This window comes from Episyrphus balteatus, chromosome 1 (assembly GCF_945859705.1).
Source record: "Episyrphus balteatus chromosome 1, idEpiBalt1.1, whole genome shotgun sequence".
In the NCBI taxonomy this organism is placed as follows: Eukaryota; Metazoa; Arthropoda; class Insecta; order Diptera; family Syrphidae; genus Episyrphus; species Episyrphus balteatus.
Genome location: NC_079134.1, coordinates 16,108,720 through 16,129,927, shown reverse-complemented (window position 1 = coordinate 16,129,927; position 21,208 = coordinate 16,108,720).

The following is a 21,208-nucleotide window of genomic DNA, read 5'->3' as shown; positions in this document are numbered from 1 at the left end:
TTTCGAACTTTTGTCGCGCATACTTTTTTCCTTGAATACTTTTATCTGTTCATACTTTCCTACCTTATAAAAGTCCAGAATACTTTTTGTTTTCACACTTTGGTTCTTGCCTCGCTCATCGCAGCTGCGAGACTGAAAATTAAATTTAGACCTCCTATCCTTATGAATAAATATTTCTGTAGGTATACTCTCTTTTTTTCTGAGACCCCAGCCCTATCTAACAATAAATTCGTCTATTTATTCACACTTTTGTTCTTGCCTCGCTCATCGCAGCTGCGACCTGCGAGACTGAAAATTAAATTTAGACCTCCTATCCTTATGAATAAATATTTCTGTAGGTATACTCTCTTTTTTTCTGAGACCCCAGCCCTATCAATAAATTCGTCTATTTATTCACACTTTTGTTCTTGCCTTGCTCATCGCAGCTGCGACCTGCGAGACTGAAAATTAAATTTAGACCTCCTATCCTTATGAATAAATATTTCTGTATACTCTCTTTTTTCCTGAGACCCCAGCCCTATCTAACAATAAATTCGTCTATTTCTTCCTTCTTGACCAATCAGAATTGTCCACCGCCAATTTTGTTTTCGCAAATTCTCTTTTCTCTTTGTAATTGTTGCCAGCTCAAAACCCGGTCAAAATAATAGTTTTCCATTTTTCGAACTTTTGTCGCGCATACTTTTTTCCTTGAATACATTTATTGTTTCATACTTTCCTACCTAATACTAAAAGTCGTGAATACTTTTTGTTTTCACACTTTTGTTACGGATTCGAACGAAGAGGCGCCACGGGCTCGGCGCCCACGACTACAGTCGACTTGTTGAACTTGTGTGTTCGATACAAGATCAATAAGTATACAGCAATAAAACAGCAACCTTTTTTTCACTTTACTTCGTTGAAGACAGCGCGCGCGAACGAAGTGACAAGATCAATAAGTGTATAACAATAAAACAATAAAACTGCGACCTTTTTTCACTTCGCTCAAGACAACGCGCTTGAACGAAGCGGCGCCCGCGACCGACGGTCGACTTCTTGATCTTGTGTTCGATAGAAGATCAACAAGTGTACATATTTATAAGCGGTACTTGTGACCGAGGATGAGGTCAAGTATCTAGCGGCAGGAACAAACGACAAGAACCATGACAAAATTAAATACAACAATTGAGATGTCTCTCAGATGCACATTTTTCTTCCTTGCACCTCTAGGAATAGTGCAAAACCTCAAGTAGCGCAAAGCTTAATGCAGCCCTTAGTTTTTAAATTCATTGTCCTTATAGCACATGAAGTCCTTATTTTCAATAAATACTTTTCTAGTAGGTTTATTATATTTGTTTATATTCTATTTGGGTCATATACCTACATACATGTAAGACAAAACAAGTTCGAAATTTTCTACCCTATCTGTTTTTTACGACGTACGACAAACCAATACTGAAGAAAAAAAAGCTGAAAAATACATAGAATTTTTGTCGTAAACGCCAAAAGCTGGCGCTTACGACAAACCAACGCTAATCCGATGCTTATTTTGTGGATATACGACAAAATGCACACTAATTATCTCAGTAACGGTAAACGATAGGACAAATCTGATAACAGAAATGAAAAGAGAACGTTCTAAAACCTATTACTACATATCCAGTTTAAAAAAGTGCATTTTGGCGTTTACGACAAAACAACTCTCGGGCGACGAAGTATTGAATACGTAAAGAAATCGAGAACAGAATTTTAATGAAAATAGTCATTTTTTTAACGAACATTTACCCTTTATAGAGATGCATGTGTAAATGAAAAAATTTGGTTTCAATTTTAGTTTTTTTTTTTTTTCGTTCATATATGTAAAAAAACATCAATAATTCTATGAAAAACTGCATTTTGCTTTTATCTCATAGTTTTTTTCCTTTTTCAAATTCTAACACGAACGCAAAACTTGAAAGCATTTTTTACCCAATTTCCATTTATACACATCTCTAATAGTTTGCCTCCTACCAAAAAAAAGTCATTAAATTTTAACCTAAAATGCTTTCATCAAAGAAGAAAATAAAATCAAAAAAAAAATACCAATAACCCACAACCAACGTCCAGTGAAAAAAAAAAATAAATTAAAAAAAAAAAAACACCAAAATGAACTCACATAGAAAACTCCTACGAACTTTCAAACTTCCAACCACCCCTCCCTAACTGCCTGTAAATACTCCCATCATAGTCATCACCAACTTTCAACTCTTTCTCTTCCTGTATCCAAAACTTCAAAAAAAATTAAAAAAAAAACAACAAAAAAGCAAAGACAAACAAACATCCTATCCAAGCACAAGCACAAGCCTAACCTAACCTAACCTACTTTCAAGTTATGAAACAACATTTCTGTAATTTTTTTTTTCTAGAAATTTTCTCCAAGTATCCTGCGGCTGAAAGGACCTTTTTTTTAAAAAAAAAAATGTAAACTCCAACCTGCAAAAACAAAAGAACTTCACTCAAAACGTATAATTGTATAACTTTTTTTTTTCTTGTCAAGATAAACTTCCTATATTTGTCCTCGTTCATTATTGAAATGTAAACTTCAATAACCATTTCCCACTAACTATGACCAACCATCAAATATTTGTCACTACTTTACTCAAATGTGACTCTACAAAAAAAAAAAAAAAAAACAAAAACAAGCCCAATGTAAAAACGATTGTGTTCAAAAATACCACACAAGCATACAAACACTATAGACTAGTAATAGAGTGTGAATAAAGGATGAAGGACCTGATGCCTGTGTGATGACAAAAAGTTACCTATGCATTTTGTGCATTTATATAGCTTTTGTTTCTACCTACCCAAACTATACCACAGAAAACAAATGTAGTGGTTGGCCCTTAATTGAAACCAAATAAAGTGACTTCTGCATACTATACTGACTGGCAGGATGGCCGGCTGGCTGGCACAATGGTTGTTTGGCTTTAATCATCGACAGCCACAAAATAATGTTGATCTAAAACTTTTTTTGTGTGTTTTCCTTAATTTAATCTGAATCCCCAACATTTTGGACAGATTCAGCATCCTTTTCTGCAAAAAACTGTGAAAAATTGCGTCAACTCAACGAAAATGTTGCCAGCATCCCTTCAGATTACAGAATCCTTGCTGATTTAAAAAAAGCTCAAAAGCTCTCAACATGTTAATAATATTTTTCAACATAAATCATGTTTCCCATAAAAAGCTTTTTTCCTAGAAAAAGCTCTCTCTCAAAAAAGCTCTCTCCCTAGAAAGCTTTTTGTTCCTCCAACGATGACAAAGCGCATGGGTTGAAAGCTTTTGAGTGTTGCAGGTGTTTATATTTGTTTTTTCACTTCTCTCTCTCTCTCACACTCTCTCTCTGGGGCGATGTCAAAACATTCATCGTCCAGCAAACAAAACCGAATTAGATCAGCTTTTGGCTGTTGTTGATAGTTGTTGTTTTTTTATTTCGTTTTTATATTTTTTTTTTATTTATTCGAAAGAAAAATATTTCACACCATTCTCCACGACGATGTCTATGAAGGTCGTATATATCCCTGAGACATAAATATAGAAAAGCTCTTTAGTATCCTGCCTGCTCTTATTCGTAGAGCAGTCAGCAAGCAGCGCCACCCATTCATCCTGTTATAGCACGGAATAAGTTCCATGAAATTGCAACGTAAATTTGTTTGTTTTTTTCTTATATACCCTCCCTTGAAGCAGATAAACTGGCGAAACTATCTTCTGGAAAATGCATCGCATCACAAGAAAAATAGACAAAAACAAAAAATTACGAGATAAAATAAAATTCCTTTTTTCTTTCTTTCTCTCTACTGCTTTGCTCTAGCAAGGAGGTAAAAATATCCTTTATTCAAGTTTTTCATGTTGTATAAGAAGTACCTGGAACAAAAGGATATATATGTATATAAGGACTAGGGAATGACTTGAGCTACTACGAAACTATACAACGACAACGACGACACGGTGGCGAACAACGATAACAAGTATATGCACTTGTTCGGTGTTAATCTCTCTCTCTCTCCCCTTTTACCAATCCAACCCCCACTCAAATTTACCCCCCAAAACGACCTGTGCAACAATACTCTAATGGTGGTTTGAAAGGAAATTTGTCGTCCTGTGGAAAATTGTGGGGGCAAGTTGTACTTTTGACAAGGACCTACGACACCGACCGACGACGACAAAGTAAAGTAACGTCTTACTTATTTGCTTAATGAAAAGCTATAAGCTATATTTGAAAACGGGACACACTCGTAGGCAAATAAAGTTAACTTACACACAAAACCGAAGTTATGAGGCCAGCCAGTGGTGGTGGTTGCATTGATGGCAGTCGTGAGGAGGTTTTTCTTGGAGGATGTTGAATGTGCAAAATTGGGGGCAGAAGCAGAAAAGAGGGTAGGTAAAAATGGAGGGGATGAAGATTGTTGGGTTATTTTAGCAAAAGTTCAAGGTTATGCAAAAGAGCGTACCAACCAACCCCCTTGGCCTTCTTCATCATCACATAACATCTAATTGCGGCAGATTTACATCAGCCAGCGAGGCGTAACAAGAATGGCAAGAAAACAAGGCAAGAGGAATGAGGGGGTGGTTGATGGGTGTCTGTATGCTCTGCATTGGATGTACGTGTGTGTCCTGGCCAACAACAAAAAAACACAGGACGAACTTGAAAGTGTTTCGTTGTCGTGTCGTACACGATTTTTTTTCCTACCATTTTTTTTTTATATTCATTCGTTTGCTTGATATAACGAAGAGAGTCCTGCTTGGCATTATATTCTTTTTCATTCATTGTCAGCATTATTTTTTTTTATCTTTAATGCAAATTCAAATTGTCTGGTGGAATTTCTTGTTTTTTTTTTTTTATGTTCGTCCTTTTTAATTTTTTTTCGTCCTTTTTTTTTGAGTAGAAAAATTCCTACTCTTGTTTTTGTATGAAAGTCGTCCTTTCGTCGTCGTTGTTCGTTGTCGTCATCATCATCATAGAGCGTAGCCAACCGGTTTTTTTTTTTTTTTGTCTGTGTTTTTCTATGCTCAATGCAGTTTTGTCAAGATTTTTGGTATAAGGGTTGTGACGGTGGATGCCGACGACGACGTCGACAACGACGCACGATGCAGTTTTGAGAGTGGAGGATCCTTTTGTTCGGTTGGATGCTGAATCGTCTTTCATGAGCATTATGTCCGATTTTTTAATTGAAACAGTAGTAGGTACCTAGTGTATGAGGAGGGGGAGGGGGTGTATAAAGGGGGTTGGTTGTTGGATCATCTATATTTATGTGTGTCTAGTGAAAGAGAGAGGGTATATTGGACTTAAAGTGGGTGGTAATGTGGTTGTTATTTCCAAAGGAAGTAAAAAAAGGGGGGGGGGCTGTTTGGATAGTGTGGAAAATTATAAGTAGGTATAAGGGAAAATGAGGTCATGGCCGGTGTATGGTTTCGATGGTGATGTGGTATATTCGTTTTATACCGCGAATGCACACAAAGAGCGCCACCAAAGATAGAGAGCAAGCAGCAAGCACATTAAACACATATTCATATATCCTTGTCGTAGTTATATCTCCACATCCACACATAATATTTATTACATTTTGTATGAAATTTTCAAAAGTGACTACAGACTAGGTTAAAGCATATTCATATATTTTTACTATTTTTTCATATATAGCGAAAAGAGTATCTCGAATTGCATCACTAGGTTATGGTGGTTAAAAAGAATATGGGGGGTGTTTTTTTTTGTTTTTGTGCTCCAAAAAAGAATAATAAAAAAAAACGAAGAGAAAATGGTTTTAATGTGCGCAGTTTAGCGAGGCATACTTAATTTTATTTGTGTGTTGAATTGGATATCGATTCATATCATCATCATCATCATCCTCACATATAGGTATGATGGTTTTTGGATTAAGGACGAAAAAAGGTTTTTTGTTGTATTATGTTGGTATGGTAGGTAGATGTATTTGCATATAATAATAATGGAAATGTTTTCTGGTCACTGTTACACAATGAGGTGATTGTTTCAATTATTGGAGCATAACGAGGCAGATAAATATGTTCAGACTTTGTGTTGTATTGTTTTTTTTTTTTTGGGGTTTGTAGTTTTTTTTTGTTGTTTTTGGTTTTGTTATTTAATTTTAAATTTGTGTTAAGAGATGATCTGTTAATACACTGTGCCAAATCCGTGAGCACAAAATTTTAACTGAGGCCATACAGACATTGAAAAGGGTATGGTTTTTCTGGACATTTTAAATTTTTGACATGATAACGTCTTAAAAATCGATGAACCATGGCAGCCACCACAAAAAAGTGACGCCATTTTCTAACGTTACACTCTCGCACTTTCAAAATTAAAAATAAACTATTAGAGATACAAAAATCTTCTATATCTTATTTGAAAGATAATAACCTAAAACTTTATCCAAAGAATTCCGTCATTTAATAGGGTAAACAGGGGTAAAACGGAAAGACGAAATTTGGGCTAAAATCTAAACTCGAAGTTGTATAGATAGATGAGATTAATTTTTAGAGTAACTGCATTTAAGAAAAAATTCTAAAAAATTTTGAAACTAAGCTATAACGTTTTGTTTGAACGTTGTACACGTGTTGGGGCTATGACAAAATGATGATTTTGGGTAAAGGAAATTTTTTTTGACAATTCTGAAGATGCCAGGTGAAAGATGAGATGAAAAAAAATTAGGCGTCTGATACGGATTTTTTTCCAACATTCTGCGTTCCGAAATTTGAATTTTTGAAAAACACCTTGTTTTTTAGGGGTATTTTTGGGTAATTTTTGATTTTTAGCTTTTTTTGGAGCGTTCAAAAAATCTCAAACTTATAGGACATGTAGGTTTTGGCCTTATGCATACATGTGCAAAAACATGGAATCGTTTAGTGAGTTTTGACTGAATAACGGAAGAAACAAGTTTAAAAAAAACACGTTTTTTGACCGTTTTTAACCGATTTTCATCGTTTTTTGTTTTTATCTTTTTTTCTTTAATAGATACAGGTTTACATGTTTACTTCTATTGTAGGCATCTTTGAAATAAGATTGATACGTCATATGAAAGGTGAAATAATAAGCTTTCACATGGTATATATTTTGTATAGGTTGTCAAACAAAAAGATTGATTCCATAGCCTGAGAACATAAAAATAAATGTTTTTTTTTGCTTTTTTTAATGAAATTTGTTCGAGTTCAAAAAATTCTAGCTCTTTTTGTAGATGTCTCATAGACCTGATCGATATATATATTTTGAGCTTAGACAATAAGCTTTCAGATGGTATAAAATTTTGTATAGGTTTTTAGGGAAAAAAATGGAATTAATGACGTGAGAAGATAAAAATTCATGTTTTTTTTTTGCTTTTTTTGATGAAAATGATTTTTTTCAATAAATTATTTTTATACTTTTTGCGCATTGTAAAAATTTAAAAATGGTTTTATTCTTAAGAAGAAAAACTTGGCTTTTAAATTGCATGATTTTTTTTGTAAGCTTTTAAAATAAAAAAAATTAATGTAATGAGAAAATAGCTTTTTCTTGTAAATTATGATTGTTTCAAAAAAGTAAACGCTTCAATTGACTCATTTTAAACAAAAGCACACAACCTGTTTTCTGACGACGTTATCACGTAAAATCATTGTCCATAAACCGACTTTACAGAAAACCTCTTTTTATTTTTGTGAATTGAAGAGGCCTTAAAACAAAGGGATGGAGTTCTCGATATGCGAGGAAAGAAATATTTGAAGTATTTGCAGCAATAAGGTTCTAAGTGACATTTGGCAACATTTAAGAAATCATTGCTTAAAGGACCAAAGAATATAAAGAAGTTTTGATGATTCACACATTTTGAGTTAAAATATTCATTTTCTGTGAGGAAAAATTTTCAAAATGTTTTTCTAATGTTATATTAAAAAAAAGCTTGGTAGCTCCTTTATGTATGGAAAAATTTTTGTTTCAAGGTCAAAAGAGAAACCTTTAGGATTCAAATTGGAAATTCATTATTTTTATAAAAATAATAGTGTAAAACAAAATGTCCTTCTAAAGTGTGCCGCAAGGTATTTTTAAGTCTTTATTTGTTTCTAGTGTGAGACTTGTAAACTTGGATCGGTGACATCACAAAAAAAAAAAAAAAACTCGCAAGCTGAAATTCTGATTTAAGGTGATCTAGTCAAATATTTCAATTAGCTGAAAATAAAAAGATTATTTACAATTTTCCGAGCTCTTTAGAAATATCGCTAAAATTCAATTCCAGTTAACGTATTTTTGTATCTGTTAACTTCACAAATGTCTAAATGGAATTATGTAAAATCTGAGTAAGAGAAATAAAAAAATGGTTTTTAAAAGTAGGTATACCTTTTCATTTAATAATTCAGTAAAAATGAAATAGAAAGAAAGGTAGGCCTAAAAACTCCTGGTACAAGCAAATGCAAAACCACCAGCATTCAGTTGGCCTTAGAAATGGAACAATACAAAACCGGGAGGCTTGCCGCCGATTTCTGAGGTCAACCCGGCGAACCCCACAGGCGGATCACTAGTGTGAAGCAGTTACGTGGGATAGTTATGATCCCCTCGACATCGAGATCATAACAGCGCCGAGAAAAAGGAAGAAGAAGAATTCAGTAAAAATGTGAATGTAAATTATAAAAAGCAAATTGTAAATTAATACTAATCTTTTTTGCTTTTCTTCCATTTTGTAATTTCTCAGATTAGTATTGCCAATTTTTGTTCAAATATAAAAGAATAAAACTTAGTAACATTGTACAATTTTTATAGAATTCATTAAAATAAAAACAAAATTATAATTTTTGGTTTTAAAATATTTTATTTTTAAGCTAAATAAAGTATGGGACTAAAATTGCAAAAGCTCTAAGAAATTCCCTAAAACTCTTTTTATTTGTGATTCCAACATTTTTCATTGACTCCTGCAAAATTTTTAAAGTGTGACCTATGAAATAACTTATGTATACTGTCACTCTGTCACATAGTCAAAATTGTATGAAATTCGACGAATATAAAAAAAATTTCAATGCACACATTTTGCATTGAATTTTGTTTAATGCAAAAAATTTTTCATTCGCAATAAATGTTTTTTCTTTTGTTTTTTATCCAAAATATTTTGTTTCGCAATAAAAATTTTTATTTACAATGCAAATATTTTTCAGTTAGGTACAAGAACATTAAAAAAAAATATTTTTAGTTGCAATCAAAATTTTTGTTTAATGCAAATTTTTTTCAGTTGCAATGAATATTTTTTTTTTTTAAATGAAAACTTCTTTTATTTGCAATAAATATTTTTTTTTTAATTTCTAATAGAAATAACAAAACCCTGGTTACAAGGCTATATCACGTGTGTCAGAGAATCTCATGCTATCAGTAAATGAGGTCGGTGTTTAACATAAAATAATCCTTGAACCTTAATCAAGAAAGTTGAAATAATTTAAATTTAAATCTAATGCTCTTTTTTTCTTTTACAGAAGTTATTTTCAAACCGATGAAACCATTCAAAAATTCAACAATAAGTTAACTAACACCAAATCATGTGATTAATTGTTCAAGAATAGAACAAACTGTAACACCCATACAAAAATTTTGAATTAAAAAAAAAAAAAGTTACACATACGCCATAGTGACCTTGTGAGGTCAGTCGCAAATTAATAATGAGAAAAAGTAATAGCTGACTAAATAATGACAAAAATTGATTCTCATTGATGTTAACCATTAACTGAATAAGCATTCTCAATAATTAACAAACAACATTATTCTATGGTAACCCGTTAAAAAATAACTCATATAAAAAAAACTGATAATGTTGTTTTTTTTTCACTCAGAGCTTTTTTTTTATTTGTTGAATAAAATATTTTTCAATTTTTTATTGTTAAAATTTTACAAAAATTAAATTCATCATATTATTTTCAGTGTACTTTCAAACAAACACGTACCACATTATTATAATCGGGTAAAAAGTTCACGACTAATTGAGCGGCTTAAACTATACCTACCCCTACAATAAGTGGTAAGTATTATTGTTGTTTTATTTTTGTGTGAATATGTTTTCGTTTTTATTAAAATTTTTAGGTATTTTTTAGTGCTTCATTTAAATAAACGTGTGGACAAAAACAAACAAAAAAAACCAATATTAAATTGACCTAATTTCAATCTCATCATAATTTCGATGGATTTATTGAAATTAATTTTCACATTTGCTATGTTAAATTTTAAAGAGCCTTTATTTTTTTTTTAGGTGTACACAATATGCATGATGATGGTTAATATTTGTACCAATTTCAAAATAGAATTATTTCAAATGAGATTGGATTATTTGTTGAATTTTTTTTTTTTCGTTTTTTTGTATTTTTATTAAAAAAAAATCATATTATTTTAGCAGCTTGTGACAGATTTTGTTTATTAGTTTTAAGCATATGAGTGAATTGATTATGGATAATTGAAATTTATTTGCATTGTGCTATGCTGAATGGAAAAGGTGTGTGTTTTATTTTTGGACAAGGGATTTTGAGCTGACAAAATATTAACAGATGTGTGTGTGTGGGATATTTATGTATTTAGAATTATAAATCCATTAGCGCATATTGATACATTATCAGATTTATAAAATCTAATTAGAATTATGAAAACACATTTATTTTTATCAATTTATGAAATTTTATTGACTTAAACTGTTTGTGGGGTCGCTTCCTAAAACCAAAGAAAAAAAAAAATTATTGGCTCCAGAAAAAAAACAACTTAGTTTTTTTTCACTCAGCTACTCGATTTTAAAATAAATCGAGTAGCACAGCAAACAAACTATTTTGTTTCTATGGAATTTTGAATAAAAATTCTGAAAAATTTCAAATTTTCAAGGCATTCAAGTGGTGATATTCAAACAGAAAAGAACTTTTATTAAAATTTTACAAATTTAGAAAATTCAAGCAGATTCTTGGTTAAAATTTTATTTTGCATATCCCTGGCCTAAAGTAAAACTAAAAAAAGTTTTTGAAAGTTTAAATTTGTCTTTTATAATATCTTTGGCCAAAAGAAAAAGTGTGTATTTTGAAAAATAACGAAAAAACGTGGATTAAACGTTTCGTTTTTCGTTCGATAAACTTTTTTTTTAATAAAAGAAAAGAAAAATAAAAAGTATTATTCTCCAAAAGGAAACTATAAGGAAACAGGAGCACTAAGCAGTGCTGATATTCCTGAACCTGATATTTCCTACAAATAATATAATAAAGTGATTTCTGTTTGGCTGTTTGAAGACGCAAAAGAATAAAATTATTTTGATAATTTCAAATTACGAATCAACATATGAACTATATACATATATATAAAAAAAAAAAGAAGAAAAATCCGATTTCAAGAGGAAAATTGACTTTCAAGATCCTTTCAACTTTTTTTGATTCCTGGTGTTAAACTTTATTTTATTAAATCCATCCTATTCCTAATCCAGTTTTATAATCTTTTATCTGTGTTAATAATTTAAATTCATGTTCCTTAATTAAATCTAATTCTAATTTTGTTTGCTCCTATATGTTTTGTTTTAATTAATCCTTAATCTAGTATTTGTTTCTTTAGTGCTATTCAATTTTTTTTTTCTTTAATATTGTTCTTTAATATCTGTTCTTTTATCTATTTGTATCGTTTCTTAATTTTACATTTTTAATAATAATCTAAAAATTTGGGTTTATATTTGTTGGATTGTGCGGGAATTCACTCGGTGTGTGAACTTGTTAATTTCATAAATTCAATTCTATAATACAGGTAATCACATATAAGATCCTAACAATTGTGCGCACAAAGAAATTGGATTCAGGTATGAGATTATTCTTGCTATTTGGTATATATATTACTATTCTTTATTTTTTTTTTTAATAAAATACAATATTGAGTGAGTTTCTAGTTAACTTACACAAATCTTTCATACAAAAAAAAAAAAAATAAGTAAATAACTAATTTATAAATATTTCAATATTATATTAAATTAAGTATACAAAAAAAATTAAATTAAAGATTATAATTATATCTCATTGACATTTTTTCTTGAAATATTATTTTAAAGTAATTTAATGTTAACCGGAAATCCACTAAAAATAGAATAAAAATACTCATATACAACCATTAATTTTGGTCCTTCGGTTGAGATTTATTAAAGAGTTTAGATCTTGCTTATTTCTACCATTCGCTCAAAAATCCCTAAGGGTGCTTGTTCTTTTAGATGTTCCAATTCAGGGCCACATTTAAAGTTATACCAGATCGTTGAAAAGTATATTTTCAGAAAGGTATAATTTACTCAAAAACGGCTTCAAACATTTTGTTAAAAAAAAAGAAAGTCTTTCTTTTATTTTTTTAAGAAAATCAGTGTCAACTGTTGCTGCCATAGAACGGTTTTTTAAAATTATGATCTTCAACTAAACGAATTGTTTAATTTCAACAAAATTGTGTATACACTAGCTGTCAAAATTTGCAGCACGCTGACGAAAACTGATTTTTTTTTTTGTGTTTTTAACAATTTAACCGCATTTTATGAATGAGGACTTATAGTTTAAAATATTTTACACCATTTTAATAAAAGATTGCTAAAAAAAACAAAAACATTAAATTTGGCACTGAAAACTGAGTTTTCACTAAATCGTTTAATTTGAATTTTACCTCAATGCTCCGTCAAAATTTCGACAGTTTCGAACTTGGTGTTCTCGCTTATTGCTTTAAATACAACGCTTGCATTCATTTAGGATAAACACAGATCCAATTAGCTCTCATAAAAAAAATGCTGTAAAGTTGATAAAAATACCAAATAAATTTTCAGTGTTTGACTTATTTTGGCGGCCAGTGTTATTTAAATATACATAAATCAAAAATAAAATTAAAAAAAAAAAAACAATTTTTTTGGAATTTAATTTTTTTTTTAATAAGTGAAACTGAATTGTTTAAAAATTTTGGTTTTAGGTGTTTACTGCAATATGAAATACCAAATTTATATGAACATTTTTTTTTTCAAAAAATAATTTATAAAAATTGTAATAAAAAACACTCTATCGATTTAGAATTTTTTTTTCTTAATTAAAGAAATCAAATTGCATACTTTTTTGAGTTGAAATTCATTCAAGATTTAAGAAGTTGTTACGTTGTTACGAATTTATGTTTTTTTTGTTGGTTTATTTGCTTGCTCCAAAGTGCTAAAATTGGTAACATGTCAAAAAAATTCGATTTTTTAATCTAAACCAGTATTACAATAATGGAAACATCAAAAAAAGTGTTTCTCGCCATTACATTCTGAACATTCATATGTATACATTTCCGCAGCCTTAACGAGTGGACGGATTTACTTCAGAATTATAACCGATGTTTTCAATGGATTTCTAAAAGTTGAATTTATAGACCAGGGTCGATAATTTTTGAAACCAAAAAAAATCATAGTAGAATGAAACCCATTGGAAAAGGAGGTGAATATGATGAAAATTAAAGGAAAAATAAATTACGGGCGAGCCGAGTTCGGGAAGTGGGTGGGTTGAGTTTTTAGTGGTAAAAAATGGTATATCTCGATTTCCGGCAAAACTACAAATCCTATAGAAATAAGTTGTATGGCAAAGTTGTAGGTAATAAAAAGGTCTACAACTTTTGTATCAACAATTTTTTCACATAACCTCAAAATTTATGTGAAAAATTCAAAAAACCGAGTTTTTGGTTTTTTATTTTTATCTTTTTCAAAAACAAAAATTTTTCTACGAAATTTGGCGAAAACTTACCTTTTTATGTCTCAAATACACTGTAATTTATTTGATTTAAAATATTAATTTGTTCACCTTATTTTGACTTAATACCAAAAAAACACCCTAATTTTCAATCGAAAATTCACGTGTCAAAATATCAGCTTTTTTCAAAAAGTCGGTGGGCATTTCGTTCGTTAAAATGTCTATTTTCTGATGGTGTAAAAAAAATTGTACATTAGTATAATATAGAACATGTTCTAGTAAAATTCAAAAAATGAAAAAAGCTTGAATTCGAAAAAAATTTTTATCATTGTTTACAATTTTGGCCTATTTATTCAAATTTACACTTTAATTACTCACAAAACGTAAGATTAATCAATGTTACATGAAATCTTACGTTTTTTGAGTATTTAAAGTGTAAATTTGAATAAATAGGCCAAAATTGTAAACAATGATAAAAATTTTTTTTCGAATTCAAGCTTTTTTCATTTTTTGAATTTTACTAGAACATGTTCTATATTATACTAATGTACAATTTTTTTTACACCATCAGAAAATAGACATTTTAACGAACGAAATGCCCACCGACTTTTTGAAAAAAGCTGATATTTTGACACGTGAATTTTCGATTGAAAATTAGGGTGTTTTTTTGGTATTAAGTCAAAATAAGGTGAAAAAATTAATATTTTAAATCAAATAAATTACAGTGTATTTGAGACATAATAAGGTAAGTTTTCACCAAATTTCGTAGAAAAATGTTTGTTTTTGAAAAAGATAAAAATAAGAAACCAAAAACTCGGTTTTTTGAATTTTTCACATAAATTTTGAGGTTATGTGAAAAAATTGTTGATACAAAAGTTGTAGATCTTTTTATTACCTACAACTTTGCCATACAACTTTTTTCTATAGGATTTGTAGTTTTGCCGGAAATCGAGATATACCATTTTTTACCACTAAAAACTCAACCCACCCACTTCCCGAACTCGGCTTGCCCGTAATTTATTTTTCCTTTCATTCTTATCATATTCCCCTCCTTTTCCAATGGGTTTCATCCTACTATGATTTTTTTGTACTTTTTAATGTTTTTGAAGGCATCGGCACTGGTCTATTATTTTATTATCACGCTTAAAACAATTTTGATTATCCTAGCTTAAATAAAACTGCATTTTAAGTTTTTTTTTTTTTTCTCAAAAATCTCAAATAATACGAAAATTGAGCTTTACCTAAAAAATCTGTCTGTCGGGAACATCCGACTTAATTTCTTGACAGCGCATTATTTTATCCCTTGTCAACTTGATTTTACGTAAAAAACATTATTTAGAAATACCACTGAAATTTGTTGAGATTAAAAAGAACAAAACAAGTTTTCATGAGAATTGTCAAAAAAAAATGCATATTTCATCTTCCAGAATCAAATTCGTTATTATCTTTAAACTCATCCTTCACTTTTATCTTCATTCTGAAAAATTGTGTCTCTCCTCTTTATTTATAACTACGCCTGATATTTTTATAATGTAAGTGTCATCTGAACGGTGGTGTTCACTTAGCCTCACTTGTTAAGGTGCCAGAGTCACGTAGAGCTTTCTCCAATACCAGGTGAACAAAAGAGGAAGAGACTAGATTATCTCTCTTTTTATCTTTATTAGAGTCCATTAAAAACGTTGTTGTTGTTGGTTTAGATAAAAATCAGGATATTCTTTGTTTTTTAAATTTATTTAGGATAGCGAAAATTCGAATGGCTTTGTATTCTACTACGTGGCGGGAATGATTGGATGTTAATATTTTTTTTTTTGTATAATAATTTTTTTGGTCATGCGAGGTAATTGCGTTGTCCTTTTTAAGAAAAAAAAAAAAAAAAAAAAAAAATAATAAACAATAAATAAAATGAAATTAAGTTTCTTAGTAAAATGTTACTTACCTATTTTTTTTTGTACTTGTTGAAGAATTAAATGCCTGGAGTGAAAACACGTGTCATTTTCTGCAATCATAGGCAAATATTTACAAAAAATAAACATCTTCCCTATAAATAACAGTTTATATTAGTATCAATTCCCAGGAAAAAAAAAACAAGGCAAACAAGTTTGTATATATATTTTCCAGGATTCAGAACTGTCCGATATACAGACACTATACTTTCAATTTAAATGTCAAGGTGGATAAGCAGAAACTTGCTAATATATCGAACAAAATAAAACAGATGTAGAGAGGTGTGTCAACATGCTCATCATGGATAAGATAAAGTCTGCCTCTATAATATATATTTATTTACTCTTATATTCCACATCAAGATAATATTTATACCTGTCAATCCATAGTATCCACCTGTAACAAGAAAAAGTTGTCTAGCTATATTATACTACCCTACCTGGGGGTAGGTATTATATGTTTATAAAGAAAAAGTAAGAAAAATCATTTCACACCTTCATTCTTTTCGAAGACTTTGAGAAAAAAAATAAAGAAAAAAACTTTTTGGTGCTAAAAAAAAAAAAAATAAATAAAATCCACAAAAACAAATCCAGCCTAAATCATTCAACCTTGGCAGCATAACTTTTAGAGAATTATCTGCAAAGAGTTTCATGGTTTCTACCTTCTTTCAGTGGTGCGTAGAATAGGTGAATAGATGAATAAGTTTTTATGATACAGGGGGAATGGTAAGTGTCAAATCTACCTAGAAACTTTATTTCCTTACAAAAGTCAAGAAAAAAAAAATTGTTTTTGAAAGTTCCAGACTATATTGTATATTCCAACTGTCTCTTCTTAATCTGTTGCAGTAATAGGTATGAATAGAAGAAATAATATAAAAGTTTGAAATTTTGTTGTCAACTGGAAACAATATGAGCTTTAAATGATATTTAAATGACGAATTATACGAGATTAACTTGACAAAAATATTCAAATGTTCGCTGTCTGATTTTTTTTTTTTTTTAACTAAAACTAAAATCGCAGTTTTGTTCACTAAAACCAATACGTACAACAAGTTTAATCGAAATTGTTAGAACCGTTTTCTATAAAATTGAAATACCTCGAAAACTTTAGAAAGGAGATAAGCGTTAAAAAGGAGATATTAAAAAATTACGCAATCATTTGTACCAATTTTGAAGCAGGTTCATCCATCCTCTTAGCCTCTAGCCGATCTAGGAGAAAAGCAACATCATCAAATATATTCGAGCTGAAAGAAAGTTATGCAATTTGATTTAAGAAAAAAAAAATCAACTTTTTTTAAAGAATTTAATTTTAATTTTTTAATTAATTTTAAATTTTAATAATTTGTTAAATAATTATAATAAAGTTGATATGTCATATTATTGAAGTTTATAATTTTTTTGGTTAACACCTTAAACAAAAGTTAAAAAAGACAAAAAAAAAACCCAAACAAACACTCACTTTTTAAAATTAGATTTTTACTTAAATTGAATTAAGTCAAGAAAACTGATCGACCTACAAAATCGGGGTTTTAGCATTTCATCTAGGTAACTTCAAATTTTTGAATTCCGCAGCTTTTTGGATTTTGTAATCTTTGTTAGCTAACTTTAAAAAAAAAAAAACTTTGAATATTTTTAAAAGTGTTGGGAGTTATAAAACTGGAGTTGGTATCAAAAATTTTGTTTTCAAATGCTTCAACATATTTTCTTTTTAAAAATATGCCCACTAGCCTGATCAAACCGGAAGTGCCGTTCTGAATCTTTAAGTTGAAATAAAAAATGACTGGGTAGAGCTACAAAATTAATTTAAAACTGGCATTTAATCAGCTACAATTTTTACCATAAAAAAATAATAAAATTTTCTTGTTTTCGTCCCCTAACTTCAGTCTTATTTTAGCGGAATTTTGAATAACAAAAAAATTTTGAGGCTATAAAAACCAATTTTAAGATTTTGATCTTTGTTTTTTAATCATTTCAGATTTTTTTGTTAACTTATTTTATCCAAAAACTCAATAACTCAAAAATTTTTGCTTTGCGCTGCAAATAAGCATTTGTGCAACTAGCTACAATTAATGAGATAATTTTTTTTTAATCCGCCACAAAGTGTCCGCCGAAGAAGACAATGTCCATATGTGTTGTTTTTTTTCTCAAAAACGGTTCTCACTATTTTCACAAAAAAAGACGTACATAGGTGTAATGTGGCAAATTAGGTCCTACTTTTAAAATATAAAATAATTTTATAAATTTTTATAATTTTAAAATATAAAATATTTTTTGAAATTTTTTTAACGGTTCCTGCAGTAAATTATTTAACCGATTGCAACATTTGTAAACCCAAGTAACAAATTTACTTGCATAAGGTCCATTTTGTTCGATTCGACATTCGACAAGCTATAGTTTGTATACGTTTATTGAAGGCTTACTTACGCAAGTTGGAAAGAAAGGAGGTCTCCTTAAGGCTATCTAGAAGTGTTAAGAAGAAGCCTTGTAAATATCACTTAAAGAAGACCTTTATAAGACCTGTTTGAACCGTTCTAAAGAAGCCTTGTATTTTCAAGTGACAGAAGGATCTATAAGACCTGTTCCAAGAGGTTCTTGTAAGTATGCAAAGTTTTTATAATGCAGATATGCAATGTTTGTAACGCATTAGAAAAAAACATTGCATTTCAATGTGAGGTTTAAATTAGCTGGCTTGGTATGCAGAGGTACGTGGGATCGATTCCTGACCGGGCCAAGTGATGAAAATAAAAAAATGTGTTCTTTTTCAATTAAAATAATATTCTCATCATTTCAGAACAACAGCAAAAGCAGTGGAATTTCCAAAAAAGGAAAAGAAACCAAATAGGAAAAAATAGAAAAAATTAAAATTAATAAAATAATATATAGAAAATGCAAAACAGAAAAAACCTAAGGAAAGTAAAAAAATTAAATAAAATTCAATTAATTATTTTTTTTTTATGCATAAATTCAACATTTTCTACAACACCTACAACAACTTCTGTAAGGCCTTATTATAACATTCTACGCAAGTAATCCGGTTTGTGCATTAGATAAACCCTCTGCAGGAAGACCTCCGTAATAGGCCAGTCATTATATACATTTGGAAATGCAAAATGACCGAGAAAGCTAAATTTTGGATATGTTGTAGAGGATGAATAAAAAAGCTTAACTTGAAGTTTTCGACCAAGATTTCCTATGAGCTTTTTCCGCCATTTTGAAAAAAAAAAATAAAATGGTTTTTTGACAATAACTCGGCTATCTGATGAGATGCGAAAATTTTACAAGGCGCTTTTTTGTAGCTTTTAACGAGTTCTACAATTCATGCATACACATTTTTTGTGTATCATGAACCGTTTTCGAGATATCTATTAAAAAAGTCAAAAATTTAGGACATGCCATTTGTTTTTTGACATAATCTATTTTTGGGTGATGAATATCGAAAAAATTATTAACATAAAATTTGTAGACCACATTCAAACCTACAATGTCGTATTTTTATATTTTTTTTTGGACAAAAATTACGACTTCCAGCCGGCCGCAAAGTCGTTTAGTCCGCTCCCACCGCCAAGCAAGCCGCCCGTTCGGTTGTAAAAAAAAACAATCATTCATGTTTTTTTTTAATGTTTATATCATTATATCAGTAACACATACATACAAATGTATGTATTTATTTAATAAATAATGAGAAGAAGATGGTAATGGTTTTTTTGTTACCCCAATTTTACTAACCCAAATTTTGTAAATACAGTATACCGCCTTTTTGTGTTGATTGTGCATTTTGTAATTTGCTTCAATCTCAATATTATTTACTAGTTCATCAAAATTGCAATTAGAACAGTGCCAATAATTTTTGAAAATAAAAAAATTATTTCCTATGAGCGGAAAAAGCTCATAGGAAATCTTGGTCGAAAACTTCAAGTTAAGCTTTTTTAAGCATCCTCTACAACATATCCAAAATTTAGCTTTCTCGGTCATTTTGCATTTCTAAGCCGTTTTTTCCGACATAATGACATAATTTTAAGCTGTTTGTCACAAGCTATTAGCTTGTGGATTACCTGTGAAGGAAAGTCCTATGCAATTTAGGTAAAATGCCCCAAAATGATTTTCATAAGACCTGTCCTTCTTGTTATGAAAGCCAAAAAATAGCTCGCATTGACCCTTATGAAAGCTAAATTGTTACTTGGGAAAATTTTAAAATAAAGAAAAAAATTTCAGGGAAAAAAATGTTTTAAATGTTAAATTATTGTTTTTTATTTTTTGAAAAATTAATATTTTTTTTATTGGTTCCATGAATTTCCTTGAAACTTTGTGTTTATGTGTTAATTAATAATTTCTTCATAACGGCATAACATTTTTTCGAAATGTTGGAAAATTTTTACATACAAAAAATTATTTATTTTTAAAATCTTTTGTATGTTTTGTTAATTTTCAATTTCTTATCATCATTTTCCAAATGAAATAACATACGATGTAAATTGCTTCTCCGCCGGTTAAGGACTTAACAAATTTCGCCAATATGGCTACCTCTGTAAGCAAACGTTATGCACTAACCAGATTCCTCTTTTTGAAATTATTTTTTTGTTTAAATGTGGTTATAATTTGATAAAATTTTTGTTCTTACTTTAAAAAGCTGTTTGTAATCTTAACGTCTTAAGCAGAACATTATGTTCCATATAGAAAATCACGGCAAAATATCATATCATTTTTTTTGTTAACCCTTTCGAACCCAAGCTATGAAAATCAATATTAAAAAATGTTTTTTCGGTATTATCGGGTCAAAAACATCACAACTAAGAAATATGAATAGCAAAAAGTTATTTTCCAAAATAATAAATAGCAAAACTAATGTGTTTTTCTCATGTTACATGTAAGTAAAATGCACGGCCTATGAGCACCAAAAAAAGTCGAAGAACTGAGAAAATAACTTTTTATGAAACTATAATGTATGCTACTTCTTCTAAGCAAAAAAAACAAAACACTTTCTGCATTAACATTTTTTATATCTTTTTTTCAAAATTATGACCATATATTAAAAAAAAAATTTTTTGCAAAAAAAAAAAAAAATGTGAATTTCAGTCCCTTTCTCGATAAAAAAAAATTAAAGGTATGATATTTGACTAAGTTTTTGTAATAATCCAGTAACTAGGCATTATTATCTTTCAATTAAGCCATCGTAACCTAAAAAATTTTTTAATTTAATATTTTTTACGAATTTTTAAAAAAATGTTACATGAGAGTAACGCTGGGTCCGAAAGGGTTAAATAAAAACATAACCTTGTCCTTGAAACATCGTTTAAGGCTAATGGTCAATCATGGATTCAACTGTATTTTAATGGGTTCAATATGTTACACGAAGTTACTTTTGATAGCAAGATGTGAGCCTCACTTCACCTACCACTTCAATTGAGATGGTTAAATTATTTAATTGAAAAAAAAAACCATGCACAGCCAAACCCGTTGAATTACTTCCACTCAAAACCCAACTCCCATAAAAGATTTTAAGTTCAAACATTCACCGCCATGGAACATTAAGCAATGAATCAGCTACTTTTCTCGCAAATGGCACATTCTACATTTCACACAGTCAAACTTTTAAGAAACTT